Source organism: Lemur catta, chromosome 15 (genome assembly GCF_020740605.2).
Source record: "Lemur catta isolate mLemCat1 chromosome 15, mLemCat1.pri, whole genome shotgun sequence".
In the NCBI taxonomy this organism is placed as follows: domain Eukaryota; kingdom Metazoa; phylum Chordata; class Mammalia; order Primates; family Lemuridae; genus Lemur; species Lemur catta.
Genome location: NC_059142.1, coordinates 41591586 through 41610767, shown reverse-complemented (window position 1 = coordinate 41610767; position 19182 = coordinate 41591586). Strand labels below are relative to the sequence as shown.

The following is a 19182-nucleotide window of genomic DNA, read 5'->3' as shown; positions in this document are numbered from 1 at the left end:
TCTACTTTAAAATTGCCTTTCCACAATTTCCTACCTAGAAAAACTGTCATCCTTTAGTAACTAGCTGAAAGGTCTCTTCAAACTTCCTTGACATCCTCAATTAATTTCCTCCCCAGAAAGCCCATAATTTTTCTGTTTCATTCTGTTTCATTAATATCGACACTTGCTCTATTAAATCAATGTTAGTGGTATGGTTTCTTCTGCTGGAATTATGAGTTTTTTTGAGGCTATAGTCCTTGTTTTTAATTCTGTACGCCCTTAGTACCTAATATGCTGACAGGACACAAAAGTCAATAAATACATGTGTGCTGTATTGAACTTAAGATCTGAATGTATTTGTGAGAAGTAGAAAATAAGAAATATGTTCATCAATACAGTGGTATTACAGCAAAGACTACAATGAATGGAATAATGGTACAAAACATAAAGATACACAGAGAAAGGAAAGAGACTAACTCCTATGAATCAAAAAATATAGGCTTACTGCACAAAGCAAGTGGGTCTTTGAAGGATGGGTATGGTTTCACCAGGCAGACCTGGAGTGGGAAGTAGAGGCCAGCCAGGCAGATGGAGAAAATGGTGTGAGGGAAAAGTTGCACAAGAAGTCTCTTGGACTGGAACATGATGGAGGATGTTTGGGAAGTAGTTGGAGAGAAGTTAAAAGACCAGTTCGCAGAGGACCTTAGCACACTGTGGAACCTGAAATTAATGAAAGTAATGGTAAATAAATGTTCCTCAAATGTTGCCCATAGATCACCTTCATCAGAATTATCCAGAGTGCCTGTAGAAAATGCTGATTCCCATGTTATAGCTACCCAACTCTCACTCCTAGCCTACTAAATCAAAATTTAACTAATCTTCTAAGGTTAAACATTTAAGTTGTCTACAACAGTTTATTATACTTGTATCTTTGTATACATCCCCAATTACAGATATAAATTTCTAAAAGAATTGTTGGGTCAACAGTTGTATGAATTTTGAGGGTTTTTTGTGTATAAGAAAACGTCAACTTCTTTGCCAATTATCTCTCCAAAAATTCTAAAACTTTCCATATGTATTACAAATTCCAAAAGGCTGGTACCTATTTGTATTTCCACTGGCAGAGTATGAGAATGTTGTTATCCTCACTGCCTCACCAATGACTTTATTTCTTAAGAAAGAAGGCAAGGGTTAATTGGCGTTTAAACTTTAGTAAGTTTTAGACTAACACTGATTATTAAGAAAATGCAAAAAAGAAAAAAATTAAAATAAGGCCAGGTGTGGTGGGTCACACCTGTAATCCCAGCACTTTGGGAGGCTGGGGATCATCACTTGAAATCAGGAGTTTGAGACCAGCCTGGGCAACATAGCAAGACTCTGTCTCTACAAAAAAATTTAAAAATTTGCCAGGCATGATGGTGGGCACCTGTAGTCCTAGCTACTTGGGAGGCTGAGGCAGGAAGATCACCTGAGCCTAGGAGTTCCAGCCTACAGTAAGCTATGACCATACCACTGCACTCCAGCCTGGATACCACAGCAAAACACTATCTCAAAAAAAAATTAATTAATTAAAAAAAAATATATATATATATATATAAAAAACAATGAGATTTTGTACCCATTTTGTACCCAACTGGATGGCTAATAGAAAAACAAACAGAAAATAAGTGGTGGCAAAAATACAGAGAAACTGGAACCCTTGTGCATTACTGGTGGGAATGTAAAATGGGACAGCCGCTGTGGAAAACAGTAGGGCAATTCCTCAAAATATTAAATATAAAATTCCCATACAATGCAACAGTTTCCCTTCTGGATATATAACCAAAAGAAATGAAGGCAGGGACTTGAACAGACATGTGTACACTCACGTTCATAGGAGCATTATTCATAACCAGAAACAACCCAAATGTCCATCAAAAGATGAACAAACAAAATGTGGTACATACATACAATGGAATATTATTCAGCCTCAAAAAGGAAGGAAATTCCGACACAGTTACAACACGGATGGACCTTGAACATGTGCTAAGTGAAATAAGCCAGTCACAAAAGGATAAATATTGTATGATCTCACTTATACATCTGGAGTAGTCAAATTCATAGAGATAGAAAGTAAAATGGTGATTGACAGGCATGGGGGGAATAAGGAAATATTATTTAATAGATAGAGTTTAAATTGGGAAGAAAAAACGAGTTCTGAAGATGGATTGATGGTAATGGTTCCAGGAATGCCACAGAATTAGACACTTAAAAAAAATAGTTATGGCTGGGCATGGTGGCTGTAATTCCAGCACCTGTAATTCCAGCACTTTGAGAGGTCAGGATGGGAGGATGGCTTGAGGCCAGGAGTTTGAAACAAGCCTAGCCAACATAGTGAGACTCCATCCCTCCAAATAATGAAAAAAATTAGCCAGGCATGGTGCTGCATGCCAGTAGTCCTAGCTACTTGGGAGGCTAAGATGGAAAAATCACCTGAGCCCAAGAGTTCAAGGCTGCAACATGCTATTATTGTGCCACTGCACTGACTGGGTGGCAGAGCAGGACCCTATCTTTAAAAAAGTTATACGTATGTTTTACCATAATAAAAATGCAAAAAACCCAAAAAATTTTAGAACAAAATTTATTCATGCAATATTTACCAGCCATTAAGAAGCCTGCAACTTAGCACTTCATAGTAAAGTTACACACACTTTTTAAAAACTATAGTTATATTCACAAGGTCTTTAATGTAGGTATATGTGCTATGCAAAAGAGTACAGGAAGGTTAACTGGAATCATCTGCTAAAGTTTAAATATGAGATATTTTACAGTGTAGTGACTCCACAGGGAAATGCTTTACTTTCCAATTTATCTGATTCATTTTTTCCATTACAATCTCTCTGCTATAACGTAGGCCACAAAACCACTACTAATCCAAAAATAACACTTTCATACATATATTTGGAAAAGTCCCTCTAATAAACTTGTGTTAAAAAAGAAAAAAGCTCTCAAGGTTTTTTTCTTTTTTTGTTGTTTTTAAAGACAAGGCCTCGCTCTGTGTTGGGTAGAGTACACAGTGGTGGTGTCATAGCTCACAGCAACCTCAAACTCCTGGGCTCAAGCAATCCTCTTGCCTCAGCCTCCCAAGTAGCTGGGACTACAGGCATGTGCCACCAGGCCCGGTTAATTTTTTCTATATATTTTTAGTTGTCCAGCTAATTTCTTTCTATTTTTAGTAGAGACGGGGTTTCGTTCTTGCTCAGGTTGGTCTTGAACTCCTGACCTCAAGCGATCCTCCCGCCTTGGCCTCCCAGAGTGCTAGGATTACAGGCGTGAGCCATCACACCCAGCCAGATTTTCTCTAGTTTTTCTATTCTCTATTTTCTTTATCTATTCCTAGTCTTTACTATTCGCTTCCTTCTGCTAGCTTTGGGTTTAATTTGTTCTTTTTCTAGTTCCTTAAGTTTTAAAGCTAGGTTATTGATTTAAAATCTTTCTTTTTAATGTAAGCATGTATAGCTATAAAATTACCCCCTAACACTGCTTTTGCTGTGTTCCATAAGTTCCAGTAGGTTGTGTTTTCATTTGCATTTGTCTCTAAGTATTTTCTAATTTCCCTTATTTCCTTCTTTGATCCATTGGTTGTTTAAGAATGTGTAAATTTCGGCCGGCGCAGTGGCTCACACCTGTAATCCTAGCACTCTGGGAGGCCGAAGTGGGCGGATCGCTGGAGCTCAGGAGTTCGAGACCAGCCTGAGCAAGATCGAGACCCCGTTTCTACTAAAAAATAGAAAGAAATTATCTGGACAGCTAAAAATATATATGGAAAAAAATTAGCCGGGCATGGTGGCACATGCCTGTAGTCCCAGATACTCGGGAGGCTGAGGCAGTAGGATCGCTTAAGCCCAGGAGTTTGAGGTTGCTGTGAGCTAGGCTGAAGCCATGGCACTCTAGCCCGGGCAACAGAGCGAGACTGTCTCAAACAAAACAAAACAAAAAAAAAACAAAAAAACAAGAATGTGTAAATTTCTACAAATTTGTGAATTTTCAAGGTTTACTTTTGCTATTGATTTCTAATTTTATCTCACTGCAGTCAGATACTTTCCATGATATACATCCTTTTAAATCTGCTGAGACTTAGTTTGTGGCCTGACATATAGTCTATCCTGGAATATGTCCTTTTTTGTCTCTTATAACCTTTTTTGATTTCGTCTATTTTGTCTGATACTAGTATAGTCATGTCAGTTCTCTCTTGGTTACCAATTCTATGTAATATCTTTTCCACACCTTCACTTTCAACCTAGCATATAGTTGGATCAAGTGTTTTTATCCATTCTGCCTATCTCTGTCTTTTGACTGGACAGTTTACTTCATTACATCTGAAGTAATTACTGATAAGGAAAGACTTACTTCTGTCTTTTTACTATTTGTTTTTTATATGCCACATAGCTTTTTTGGTCTCTCATTTCCTACATTACTGGTCTTGTTTTGTATTTATTTGACATTTTATATACATTTTGTAGCTATTTTCTTTGTCACCACTAAGATTAGCTTTAACATCCAAAGTTATATAACCCTCTAATTAAAACTTATTACAGTTTAACTTCGATAACATATAGAAACTGCTCCTTTACAGCTGTCCCCACCCTTTTAATTTGTTGATAGCACAAAATAACACCTTTATAAATAAGTCTTCAAAATGCATTAGTCTCTTAAAATTATGTAGAAGACAAAATGTGGAGTTATAAACCAAAGTTACAATAATATTTGCTTTACAGAAATTTTTTAAATTTATTTTTTAGAGACCAGGGCTCACTATGTTGCCCAGGCTGGAGTACAGTGCCTGTGCACAGGTGCAATAATAGTACAATACAGCCTCAAACTCCTGGGCTCAAGCGATCCACCCACCTCAGCCTCACAAGTAGCTGGGACTACAGGCATGGGCCACTTCAGGCAATAAGATTTTAGACTAATAACTGTTTCTTTTGGTGTATTAGTCTTCTATAGAAAAGACTTTTTAGAAAACAAAAAGAGTAACTACTGTTACAATAATACTAGCTTTTTAAATTGCCCATGTACTTACCTTTATTGAGATCTTTATTTCTTCATATAGTTTCGATTTACTGTCTATTGTCCTTTCATTTCATTTTGCAGAACTCCCTTAAGCATTTCTTGAGGGCAGGTCTGGTGGTAAGGAACTCCCTGAGCCTTTGTTTATGAGTCAATGTCTTAATTTCTCCCTCATTTTTGAAGGACAGTTTTGTGAGATATAAGATTCTTGGCTGACAGTCTCCCTCAGCCCCCAACTCCCTTTAAATATATCAACCCACCACTGCCTTCTGGCCTCCAGTTTCTAAGACATCTGCTGAGAAAATCTCATTGTGGTTCTCTCATATGTGAAAAGTCACTTCTCTCTTGATGTTTAAGATTCTCTCTTTGTATTTTGAAAGTTTGATTATAATGTGTCTTGCTGTGGGTTTCTTTAAGTTGATCTCATTTGGAGTTTCTGAGCTTCTCAGATGTTTATATTGATGTCTTTCATCAGATTTGGGAACTTTTCAGCCATTATTTCTTCAAGTATTCTCTGCCCCTTTCTCCTCTCTTCTTTAGAACTCCCACAATACATATACTGGTCTGCTTCATGGCATCCTACATGTCCCTTAAGCTTTGTTCACTTCTCTTCAATCATTTTTTCTTTCTGTTCCTCAGACTTGTGATAACTTTCATTGTCCCATGTCCAAGTTCACTTGATTGTTCTGCTTGCTCAAATCTGCTTCTGAACCCTTTAGTGAATTTATTTCAGTTACTTTGTTTTCTAGTTCCAGAATTTTTTTGGTTTCTTTTTTGGTTTTCCATCTCTACTTCCATTTTGTTCCTATATCATTTTCTTGATTTTTTCCGTATCTTCCTGTAGTTCTTTGAGCATCTTTAAAATAGCTATTTTAAAGTCTTTGTCTAGTAGATGTGCTATCAAGCCTTTTTCAAGAACAGGTTTTTCCTTTGAATGAGCCATACTTTCCTGTTTCTTCATGTGGTTTATGTTTTTTTGTTTTTTTGGTGTTGTTGAAAACTGGACATTTGAATCTAATAAGCTCTGGAAATCAAATTCTCCCCCTTCCCCAGAGTTTGCTGGGGGGTTTTGTTATTGTTCTTGTTTACTGGCTTTTTTAAAAAAAATTGTCATAGAGTATCTCCGCCAAGAATCAGCCTGAAGTATATACTGAAGGTCTTCTCAGGTCTTTTCTGAGCCTGCACCCTTTTCCTGGGCATGCAAGATCTTTTCTAATTTACCCTGTATATGAAGTTCTTTCTGAATGTCCTAGGCTTTAATTAATGCCTGGTTCCCAAACAGGAAAAAAAAAGAGAAAAATGAAGCCGGGGGAGGGGGGTACACCAGTCCTTTAAATCCCCTGGAAGTCACTTCAGCTACAGGGGAGAAGCCTGAAACAAATGGGGGGAAATGTGACAACAATGACCACCTACCTCTTTGTCTACTCCTCTGTGATCAGAAGCAGCAATTAGCGTTCTGAGCAAAGATCCCTGCTATTTGGAGGACAGGGTGCTTTTTGCCCAACCTGGCTTCTGCAAGCTGTGTGCAAGCTACTGTAGGAATGCAGTACACAGCTGCCTGCCACTGTGACGGAAGATGGTTAGCTGCTACTGTGTTAAGAGCTGACACTGATTGAAAGAAATTAACTGCACTTTAGCTTCCAAGCCTTCTGGTGGAAGTTGAAGGCTCCAGAGTTCCAAAATAGTTACATCAGATAGATTCTGCTAGTACAATTCCTGTCTAGGGAGGGAGACAGATTCCTGGTGCTTTCTACTCTGCCATCTTCTCAGAATCTTCCTGTCAATTTTTAGCGCTTACTAAACTATAAAAATACGGAAATTAAAAAATTTTAAATAAGTAGTACTGTTCTAAATGCTTTACAAAGCAACAACCCAATACAAATGGATCAAAGTGTTAATCTCCTTTAAAAAAAGGAAAAAACCCTCACTCATAACAGGTAGCCTATATTTTAAAATCTTAACTTCTTTTCTAAACAAAAACAAAATTCTGGATGAATTAAAATTAACATTCTAGAAAAGAGATTCTTAACCTTGAATTTTGTGAAACTGAGACAAAACAAGCTCTGGACTAGGAAGAAATTCCAATACTGGAATATGATCCAGGACTTCAGGAATAAGTCCTTTCCATATTTTCACTTGTGAAGTAAATGGAGAATATAAAGTTAGATGATTTCTAAGGTCCCTTCCATTAACATTTGATGAAAACTTTCTCAGGCAGAGTAAAATTCATAAAACAACTGACAAATCACATGGAATTCAGAACTCTAGGAACAGAAAAAAAGCAAAGTAACAGCAGTGAAATTAAACAATAGCAAGATGTCAAATTTTCAAAAAGGCTTTTCCCAAACAATCACCCCAGAAAATTTGTGGTTGGACTAAACTAAAAAATTTCAACACTGAGTCACCATGATTCCAAAATAAGTATTAACTATTTGAGCATCTCAGATCATGAGCAGAGCAATCCACTAAGAATCATGCTAGTGATTCACATCCCTAAAATGAGACTGCTTTATTGCAGAGACAAGGAATCAATTAAAGAGTACACAATGGAGTTTTATTTAACTGGAACGTTTTAAGTGGAAGTTAATTCCACATGAGTGATAATAGATGTTTAATAACTAGCTAGTGACAATTTCGAGGCAAAAGCACTATGGCAGCTAACTAGCAAACAGTAATCTATGTATTATAAACATGAAAACAATTTGTTTTCAAAAGAGCTCCTGGCTACAGACAATATTTGAAAAACACAAATATAATTTGTTGTGAATCAACATGAAGAGAGAGTAGTTTGAAATTTTGGCTCTATCAACCAATGAAGAAACAAAACACGCTATTGTGGGTTGAAGTGCCAATTTTCACTGGCAAAAAGCCATTCTACTCGAATGTAAGAACCTTCAGGAACCAGCTGGAGAAGTATGGGGAAGCTGGGATAGGGATAATTCATTCATTCATAACACATCATAAGTGGGACCATCTTCATACAAAAAGGACAGCATTGGTATATTTGTCTAAAACAGCCTAACCTTAGGTCAAACCAATTGTTCTGAATGATGCTCAGTCTAAGAAAATGAATGTCTAAGACAAAATAAAAATAAACGTACGGTATTTCCAATAAGAACAGGTTTACAATACAAAATTTCTAATAAACATCATCATACATTGACGGTAAGTGTAGTCTGGTACAACCTTTTCGAAAGGCATCTCAGCAATATTTATCAAGAATTTTAAAATGCTTATATCCCTTTGTCAATAATTCCACATTCAGTAATTTACCCTAAATAAATGGACATAAGAATTTTATATAATTTATGGTATAACCTGTATAATGACTATTGGACAGTGACATAAATTTTGTTTTAGAACAGACATCATGAACCAAGTGTGGTGGCCTGCTACTCAAGTGCCAGTTACTCAGGAGGCTGAGGCAGGGGGATCACCTGAGCCCAGGAGTTCAAGGCTGCAGTGAGCTATGATCATACCACTCACTGTACTTCAGCCTGGGCATGAAAGCGAGATCCTGTCTCTTAAAAAAAAAAAGAAAAACCTACACCAGAACAGAGATCACAAAATTCAAATGTTTATAATTATACAGACAAAATTCAAAATTATACCGACACAATTAGCTGGGCATGGTGGCACATGCCTGTAGTCCCAGCTACTCCGGAGGGTGAGGCAGAAGGATTGCTTGAGCCCAGGAGTTTGAGGTTGCTGTGACCTAGGCTGACACCACAGAACTCTAGCCCGGGCAACAGAGTGAGACTCTGTCTCAAAAAAAAAAAAGTATATATATATACTGACAAAATCCAAATGCCTATAATCATATAGACAGGAAGTAGATTAGTGGCTGCATAGGCCTGGGAGGAATGGGAGAAAATAGGGAGGAAATGCTAATGGGTATGAGGTTTCTTTGGGGGGGGGGGGGGAAATATTCTAAAATCAGGTTACAGTGATGGCTACATAACCATCACTGTAGAGAATATACTAAAAACACTGAATTATGCACTTTAAATGGGTAAACTATATGGTGTGTAAATTCTACCTCAAAAGAGCTGTTTTAAAAGCAATTTTACTGTCTACATATGAGTAAAGTTATTCAAATAACTGAAATAGAAAAACAGGGCCTGAGGCAAATGGAGAACACAAGCGCCATCTAAAGAGGGCTACTTTTATTGTCTGTTTATTAGCTGTGGGAATTACCAGACTGTTGCATCTTTCAAAGGAACATTTCAACCTGGATTTTTATGTGAAATCTGATTTCTTGGTAAATTTTAAATTCAAGTATAAAATATCTACAAAAAGTTCCAAAAAGTAAGTGACTACTCAATGAATTTTCACAAACTGAACACACCCATGTAACCAGCATGGAGATTAAGAACAAAACATTGCCAGCCACCCAAAGCTACTAATTCCTTACTACCTAAGGGAAACCACTACCCTGACTTCTAACAACATAGATTAGTTTAATCCAGGGCCAGTCTTGGCTCTATCAACATTCTGAATAATTATTTGTTGTGGGGTGCTAACTGTATATTGTAGGATATTTTGCAGCATCCCTGGCTTCTTCTAATTTTGACAACCAAAAATGTCTCCAGATATTGCCAAATGTCCTTTAGGATAAAATATTATCCCCCACTGAGAGCCACTAGTTTAACATGTTTTTGAACTTTTATAAAAGGAATCACACAGAATAGACTTTCACAAAGAATATGCTCTTTTGTGTCTGACTTCTTTTGCTCAACATCATTTGAGAGTTATCAATCTTGATGCACTTACTTAGTTCTATTCTGTTCATTCTCTCTGCCTTCATCTGTATGTATTTCTGTTGACTATCTAGAAGCAGAATTGCTAGTTATAGGGTACACATGTCAGTTTTACTATATTAGTAATTTTCCAAAGGGGTTGTATCAACTTACACTCCTACCTGTCTCTCTTTTTTATGTTGCCAACAAAAACAAAAAAAAACTTAAATAATATTGAGCAAAATATCTCATGAGCTGAATAAACCTTGCCAAAGACCTGTTTTAAAAGAAAATTTCATTACATGGGAAACTGTTCATATGTAGTAAAAAGACAAGAAAAACCATAACCCCTCCTCCAAACAAACAAACAAATAGCCAGATGCAGTGGCTCATGCCTACAATCCCAGGAGGCTGAGGCAGGAGGGTCACTTCCAGGAGTTTGAGACCAGCCTGGACAACATGGCAAGACTCTGTTTCTACCAAAAAATAAAAATAAAAAAATTATACATACACACACACACACACACACACACATACACACACGCAAATAAATAAATAAAAATTAGCTGGGCATGGTGGCACTCGCCTATAGTCCCAGTGCCTCGGAAAACTGAGGCAAGAGGATTGCTTAAGCCCAGGAGTTCCAGCCTGCAATGAGCTATGATTATGCCTCTGTACTCCAGCCTAGGCAACAGGCTCATCTCTTAAAAGAGAAAAAACCAAAACAAAACAAAAGCACCAACAGCATAATACATCTGAATGAAAATACAACAACATTAACAGTGGCCTCTGAATGATTTCTCTTCTATATACTTTTCAGCATTTTCTACAATAAACATGTAATAATGGAGTTGGCAAAGCTTTACTATGCAACAAAAGCCCTGAGAGAAATTTTAAAAATAGATTAGGGTACAAGTTTCAAAATATTTTTATACATTCATAAAGACCTAAGTAATGGATATATCACAGAAGAGTACAAATATTATACCCAAGCCTTGCTAGATCCCAGATATTTGTACCATAAAACTATCTCATAGAACCTTCACTACAATTACGATACCCCCTTGGATATAGAGATTCAAGATAGAATTTATATAAAATTCCACTCCAGAGGTGGACGCCTTTTTCGGCCTCCACCCACCTGCACCCAGATGCTCAAAATAAACAGCAATTTTAAAATTCTAAAGAAAATACATTTAAAAAAAAATTCCAGAGTAAAATATAGGATGGTGAGTACAGAAGGTAATTCTTAATTCACAAGGACCAAAGCATAGTAGTACTCTGACATGATCTTTATAGCAGCTTAGTATCACAATGCTGCTCTTCTCATTCCTTTAGAGACCTACTATACAATGAACAAAGAAAATTATATCCAGTATTCTCTTGATGCTTGCATTATTTCAGGAAAGGGATTTAAAAAATATATATATTCTCTTGAAATACACAGTTGTTGCATTATAGCCTGCTGGTTACTATATGGTATTCAGTATTTGGAAGGAGTTACTTTTATTTGATAAATTACTAAAACAGCCACCAAAAACTTACCAGTCTCCATTACAAGAGAGTTCTACTAAATGTTTACTTGACAAATGAAAATATTGCAAAACTCATACTTCCTGCCTTAATCACTTTGTTTCATTTTCTATACTTCATATCAAAGATTCTTCTGTTGGGATAAGAATATCCCCATGAGACTCACTACGAACTCAATATACCTATCCTCCTAGAGTAATACATTAAATATTATGTATAGCCCTAGATGGATTTTTTAAAACCAAAATAATCATTTATTTTAAAGCTTTGAAGATTAGCTAAACTGAAATTCAGGCCATTATTCTGAGAACTGATTTCTTTTTCCTTTTTTTTTTTAAGACAGAGTCTTGCTCTGTTGCCTAGGCTAGAGTGCCATGGTATCAGCCTAGCTCACAGCAACCTCACACTCCTGGGCTCAAGTTCTCCTGAGTAGCTGGGACTACAGGCATGCACCACCATGCCCGGCTCATTTTTTCTATATATATTTTTAGTTGTCCAGCTAATTTATTTCTATTTTTAGTAGAGATGGGGTCTTGCTCTTGCTCAGGCTGGTCTCGAACTCTGAGCACTGATTTCTTATTTCCATTTTCTTATCTATCTCAAGAAACTGGGTTGACATGCATGTCACTTGACACCAGGAAGGCAGAATAAATAAAAAGCACGTGTAAATAAACTTTCTTATACATATATATATATATATATTTTTTTTTTTTTTTTTTGAGACAGAGTCTTGCTGTGTTGCCCTGGCTAGAGTGAGTGCCATGGCGTCAGCCTAGCTCACAGCAACCTCAAACTCCGGGGCTTAAGCGATCCTACTGCCTCAGCCTCCCGAGTAGCGGGGACTACAGGCATGCGCCACTATGCCCGGCTAATTTTTTCTATATATATTTTTAGTTGGCCAGATAATTTCTTTCTATTTTTAGTAGAGACGGGGTCTCGCTCTTGCTCAGGCTGGTCTCAAACTCCTGAGCTCCAGCGATCCGCCCGCCTCAGCCTCCCAGAGTGCTAGGATTACAGGCGTGAGCCACTGCGCCTGGCCTATATATATATATATATATATATTTTTTTTTTTTTTTTTTTTTTTTGAGACAGAGTCTGTGTTGCCTGGTTAGAGTGCCATGGCATCAGCCTAGCTCACAGCAACCTCCAACTCCTGGGCTCATGCGATCCTCCTTGCCTAAGCCTCCTGAGCTGGGACTACAGGTGTGTGCCACCATGCTCAGCTAATTTTTTCTATTTTTAGTTGCCCGGCTAATTTTTTCTTTTTGGTAGAGATGGGGTCTCTCTCTCTCTTGCTCAGGTTTTGAACTCCTTGCGCTCAAGCAATCCTCCCACCTCGGCCTTCCAGAGTGCAAGGATTACAGGCATGAGCCACAACATCCAGCCCATTTTAACCATTTTTAAATATACAGTTCATTGGCATAATTGTTTTCATAGTACTGTATGAATAACCATCACCCCATCTGTTTTCAAAACCAGCCTGAGCTAGAGCAAGACCTGTCTCTACAAAGAATTAGAAAAAATTAGCCAGGCATGGAGGCGCATGCCTGTAGTCCCAGCTACTCGGGAGGCTGAGGCAGGAGGATTGCTTGAGCCCAGGAGTTTGAGGTTGCTGTGAGCTAGGCTGACGGCATGGCACTCCAGCCCAGGCAATACAGTGAGACCTAGTCTCTACTAAAAATATTAAAAATTAGCCAAGCAACTAAAAATAGAAATGAAAAATTAGCCAGGTGCGGTGGCAAACACCTGTAGTCCCAGCTACTCAGGAGGCTGAGGCAGGAGGACCATTTGAGCCCAGAAGTTTGAGGTTGCTGTGAGCTAGGCCGATGCCACATCACTCACTCTAGCCCAGGCAACAAAGCAAGATTCTGTCTCAAAAAAAAAAAAAAAAGAAAGAAAGAAAGAAAAAAACACCTGCTGAAGATGGATCTGGACATGGCTATTAGTAAGTTTATATCAGTAAGTATTCACTAAGGATCTAGCACTGTATCAGTATGTATATAAGACAAATAATGCAGAAAAAAGCATACAATAGCAAGGCTTCTACTTAAAAGCACAAAAGCTTTGTCAGAAATACTTCACTACAACCAGCAATTAATAAATGAAAAATAGTAGGCAACCAAATAATTCTTGAATACATAAACGAACTATGAACCAGGTGCTGAGGATACTAGGCTAAGATAGACATTACTCTTGACTTTACAGAATACACTGTATAGTCAAATGATGAAACACGCATTATACAAAGAATTAAATTAAAACTGTGATAAAGCCCGCAAGAGAAATATGGGGTGCTAGAGGAGTATATTATAGGGGTCCCTAACCTAATATAGGAAGATCAGAAAGTTTTCTCTGCAGAAGTGATATTTTAAATAGGTTCTAAAGAATAAGGACCTGCCTCCCACACAGAGATATTACCTATAGCATGTGCGAGGCCCTTGGGTGAGCTTTGAACTTTCAGGGAATAGGAATAAAAAAAGATCAGTATGGCTAGATCATACAGAATAAGAAAGAATGTGAAAACAAACAATGCTGGGGAAGTAAGCAAGGCCAGATCACACCTTGTTAAATAAAGATCCAAAGCCAGGTGCACTGGCACACACCTCATGCCTGTAGTCTCAGCTACTTAGAAGATCACCTGAGCCTAGGAGTTTGAGGGCAGCCTGGGCAACATAAAAAGACATCATCTCTTTAAAAAGCAAAAGATTCAAGGCTTTAAAGGGAAAATAATAGACATTTCCTGATAAGTGACTTGATTAAATTTGTTTTATAAGACGATTTTAGCTGCTGTGAGAAGAGTAGATGAGGGTATACTGCTTAGGGATACTTTTATATATATGTAGTAAAAGCAATAAAGAAATGCAAGGGTATAATAAAATCAAGTTGGTGATTACCTCTGTTAAAGAGGCCTATAATGGGAGGAGATACGTACAATAGAAAATCAGAGAACAATAACGGTAGTATTTTATTTTTTAAGCTGACAGGTACATAAGTATTTACTGTAGTATTACTTATTACTTCTTTCTTAAATATTTCATATTACATTTTTAAAAGTAAGAGTGAATGAAGAAAGATCATTTAAAATGACTATAACAGTCTTAGGAAAGGGTTGCCTGGACTAGGACAGGGAGAGTAGAGGTTACTGGAGTAATCTTCAGAGTGTGGCCTCAGTAAATTGTTGATAGAGCCAATTAATGAAACAGGATACACTGAAAAAGGTGTAAGTTTGGAGTCAAGATCAAGAGCTTAGTTTGGGAGTCGGGGGGGGGGCGGGCACGGTGGTTAGTTTGAACAACTCAATTCAAATTACCTCTGAGTATCTCAGCAGAGATTTTGAACAGGCAGGCACAGCCAGGGTCAAAAAAGGGGTCTGGGCTACAGATAAAAATTTGGGAGTATTCAAAACATATATGGTAACTGAAGACATAGAGTAGACGAGATTAAAGTGAGAAAAGAGGAAGACTAAGGACCAAGACTTGTGAAAGACCATAAATTAAAGACGTGGTAGAAAAAAAGGCTGGTGGGAAGAAAGGAGGAAGGGGATATTAGAATCCAAGAGAAGAGAGTTGACTTCAGGAAGGAAAATTTTGAATCCAAATAAACACCTACTCCAGAAAGGCAATTAGGAATTCCCGGGCCAAGAATGAGTCAAAGGGAATTCCCTAAAAATAGAGTCCAGCTCCAATTTACTCTGAACATTCCAACTCATTAGTTAAGCAACAATAAATTCAGCCAAAACTGATAAATCTTACAAACATGTATGTGGATGAAAATCATCTTTATAATTATTTGAGAGGTGAATGTAATTTAGAGAGATTAGAGGATAAGAATGGGGTATATGAAGTTTATCCCACTTCTGTAGAGGAAAAACATCAAAACTTACTTTGAAATCCTATACATTTCTTATGTTTCAAAGATTTTAGATAACTTCCAGATGGCTAAGCCTTGTAGCATGTTAAAATGCATTGAGAGCAAAAAACATGTAGTGTTCGTCTTTGTATCTTCAGCATCTAGCTCAGTGCCAGACATATAAGCACTTGATTAAAAAAAAAAAATAGGTCACTAAATAAATGAATAGGCACCGGAACACTTCTGTCCAAACTGTGTTGGTGCTACAGCAACATAGCCTCAAAGAACAAATTTTACTGAGAGCTCATTCATTCTTCATTCATTCCTCACAACACTTCATTTCTCTAGAAGTATTACAAAATGCTATCTGCAAAGAGATCTTATCCTTGTTTTAGGAAAACCCTTTGGGCAACAGGTTCCACAGGTCTGAAAGATACTATAAACCTTTATTATCAAGGAGTACTGTCAGCCAACTACAGTCCTTGCAAAATTCAAGAATATTACTACCATGTGCCAGCCAGTACTAACGATGTAGTCATTCATTCTTGAATGCTGTAAAAAATAGCAATGCTCTAACAGAGTAAGTTAAACAACACATTTTAATAGGTCCTTACTTCCACACAAGCAAACTCATCAGCTGTAGTAGTATGTTTGAAAACTATTGGCACTTAGCTGATACTAACAGTTCAGAATTGTTTTCTGTGCCTCAATTTCAGGTTAATGATAGCAACCAAAATCTATCTTCCCAAACCTATTCTCAAAGGAATGGTCTTACAGAAAGAATAATTCTACCCTTTCTGTGCTTAAATTTTTATCAAATATTTTGAATAGGAACCACATGTTTCTATAGTACAAGAAAAGCATGAATTCTGAAATAAGTTATTATAGCCCCGGTTGCACTCATCTATTGAAGGGAATACATCTCAATTTTGAAAAGTGAACAAACTTCAAACAAAGTAAATAAACAGTTTTTTGGAACTCACCACTTTGCCCTGAATTAGGTATAGAACAAACCCTATATATTTGTTAAGAGAATGATGCTCTGGATTTTAATTACATATCTTGTATTCTAAGGTTCCAATTACTGAATTGATAAGCAAGCCTGGAGCTGAGGGCTAGGTGGCTAATCAGAGACAGAGCCCTGGATTCCTTCTTTGGCTGATTTATACAAATATAAGAAGAAAAATTAACAAAGGATAACAGCACTTGTAAGTAAAATTCTTATGTGGAGATGTGTTAAGTTCTTAAATCTTTTGGATTAAAGGCTAAAACTCAATTTTACCTTCATGAACTGATTAGAGAAAATGACTGGGTCCTTTGCTCTTTTTTAAGAGAATTGTGTTGGCTACCTAGAGCAAGTAGAAAACCAATTTTGAAGTCATAAACCTAAAAAAATTAAAAGTAATGACCTTTGAAAAGGATGTTTGAAATGCTTTGGAAAAAAGCACAACAGTTTAACACAAGCAGTCAATAATATTAAGCCATTACACATCAGCACAAATATTAACAGAACTTCCATTTAACTTCTATGAATTCTCTTCAAAATGCTCTTTGCCTACAGCACACTGGGCACAAAGATCTAGTGAAAACTAAGACACTATCTGTTTACCAGAGCTTTTTATCTTTTACAGAGAAGAGTCAATTCGTGTTTCATTAATTCTGCCATCACACAGCTCTTAAGAAATCCAAAGCAAATGCGATGATACAACTCTATGCTACATTAAAAAAAAAAATCACCAAACACAATTCACAACAGTTTTAGTCAGGAGCTCTGGAATTAAAGGTTTTGGGTTTCTTGGTTTTTTTTTTTTTTTTCTGCATCCTTATTCTGAATAATACTTAAACCCTCTTTAGGGGGAAAAGGATTTCGTTCCTAAGTGACATTATTAATTCTTTTTTGTGCAGATAGTAATGTACTTGAAATACGCTGTTTTCTGCTTACAGAACTCCCTTTCACTTATACAGTTTGATTTGTATAGCGCTTTCACATATATTCACTTGAACGTGTACACAACACAAACATAATAATTTTAGACTTATCAGGCATACTCCAGAACTCAAACTTGATTTACTCGATTTCACATAGTCTTCATGCTGAGAAAATAAACCGTGAGCACCATGAAATCTGTACCACTGCCAATTCTCAATAAACAAAAATTCCTTCAAATGATAAAACCAAACTTGCCCACTTCGCAAAGGAAAAGTAATCCCAATCAATCGCAATAGAGAGAAAAGAACGTAAACCACAGATTCAAGTAAATCTTTTCAACTCAAAGGTCCAAACGCAGCCGCCAATCACACAACTGCCGCCAATCACACAACTGCCCACAATCACAGCGTTAGCGCCTTCTCTTAATTTTGAAGCTGGAGGCTCAAGGAAAAACAAAAACAAAAACAAAAAAAAGGAACAGTCCTCCAAAGTTTCACGAAGTGGGGGGAAAAGTCATTTTACGTAAAGAAAACGAGTTAATCAAGAGGTGATTAACCCAGTTCTTCCGCCCCCCTCTTTCCCGCTTCCAGTCCTCGAACTAAACCTCCTCTAGGCAGGAGTCCCGGCGGGCAGATGTTAGAAAAGAGTCAAACGAACCCGCACGCCGCACGGAGAGACAGCAGGGGCCCAGGTCGCGCAGACAAAGACCAGCCCGCGAAGCGCCCGAGCGGCGAGGGGCGGCCCCAGCGCACTCTGCGCCCCTAACCGCCCGGAGGAGTCGGGAGCCCCGCCTGAGCGCCAAGTGCGCGCCGCCGCTGCCCCGGCTCTCCCCACCCGGCCCCCGGCCCCCGCGCCGCCGCCGCCGTGGCCCGGGCCCACCCCCAGGCCGTTTCCCTCCCAATTTGGAAACCACACGCCTGGGGACAAAGAGGGAGGGTGCGCTGGGGGCAGCGGCGGGACGCGGGAGGCGACGCCCCTCCAGGCTGGGCGGGAACCCCTCGGAGGCGCCCCTCTCCCTCCTCCCGGCTCCGGTCGCGCTCCTCCCCAGACCCCGGCTCTCCTCAGCCCCGCTCCGGGCTCCCCACGAGTTCTCCTGTCTCCCCCTGGGGTCCCGCCCCTGGCCCACTTCTCCTCACCCGGCCCTGCGGCCGCCCCTCACCCGGCGGCGGGTTCCCCCGGAGCCGCCTTCTCCGCCGGGCCTTGGCCCGTCCCGCCGGCCGCCGCTTCATGTGCCCCGCGTCGCCATCGCCTTCGCCGCCACCCTCGCCGCTCCTTCACCTCCTTCGCCGCCGCCGCCTTCGCCCCAGTCTCCAGGAGAGGCTGAAGCCGCTCCCGCCGCCACCGCCTCCTGCTCCTGCTCCCGCCGCCGGGACCCGCGGGGAGGCGCCTGCGCACTACGCGCCGCGGTGGGGGCGGGGGCGTCCCGCCGCGGCCTGGGAGCGGGGGGCGCGTGGCACGAGGCGCAGGGGTGGGAGGGGGTGCCCCGGCGCGCGCGGGCGGCGGCGCGAGCTCCAACTTTCTGCGGTCGGGTCCGCGCGCGCTCCCGGGTGGTCTCAGACGCGGCGGAGGCGCGGGGAGTGTAGGACCCACCCGCCAGGAGTCCGGAACCAAGGTGGGCGCAGACTTCGCTCCTGGCAATTCATTCCTCCAGCTTGATTCTCGGGACAGGAGTGCCCCGCCAGCCGTGCCTCAGTTTGAGCGGGCTACTAACGGTGCCGTGAGGACTCGCCTTACCTGGGTATCCTGGCTTGGTTCAATGGGCTCCGGAGTTGTCCTCGGTGCTCTGGGCCGAGGCCTTGGTTGGGTGCCACACGGTGCTGATACCCGGTTCTAGGTTCTACTCTACAGTTACTGGGCGAGTATCCCATGGGCCCTCGGTGGGTCAGCCATCCTAGCTGCTTTGAATAGTGGCTTTTAGAGGCATTCTAGATACTTTTCAGGTCCTGAACTTCTTGGATTAGCAAGACCCTAATAGGCCATTTCCTCTTAACTGCTTGCATCCCAGCAAGATCCCATTCAAAGGACTTGCTAAACAACTGCGTGCATAGTAATCTCCAGTTTTAAACTGCCTGGCAAGAAACTGAAAATTCCCCAACTGCTTTA

General features: G+C 39.6%; 1 protein-coding gene across 3 annotated transcripts in view; it reads right to left on the bottom strand.

Moving 5' to 3' along the window:
- The window catches only part of GJC1 (gap junction protein gamma 1), a 33612-nt gene extending 15158 nt beyond the window's left edge, over positions 1-18454 (bottom strand). The window contains exons 1-2 of one of the 3 annotated variants that reach the window (XM_045526820.1): positions 18239-18433; positions 485-699 (exon numbers count right to left, since the gene is read on the bottom strand). The gene's annotated coding sequence lies outside the window, so the exon portion shown is untranslated. Of the gene's footprint in view, positions 1-484; positions 700-18215 lie in introns of all 3 variants that reach the window. The other 2 variants (XM_045526821.1, XM_045526822.1) reach the window with 2 other exon arrangements.
- Between the last annotated feature and the right edge of the window lie 728 nt (positions 18455-19182).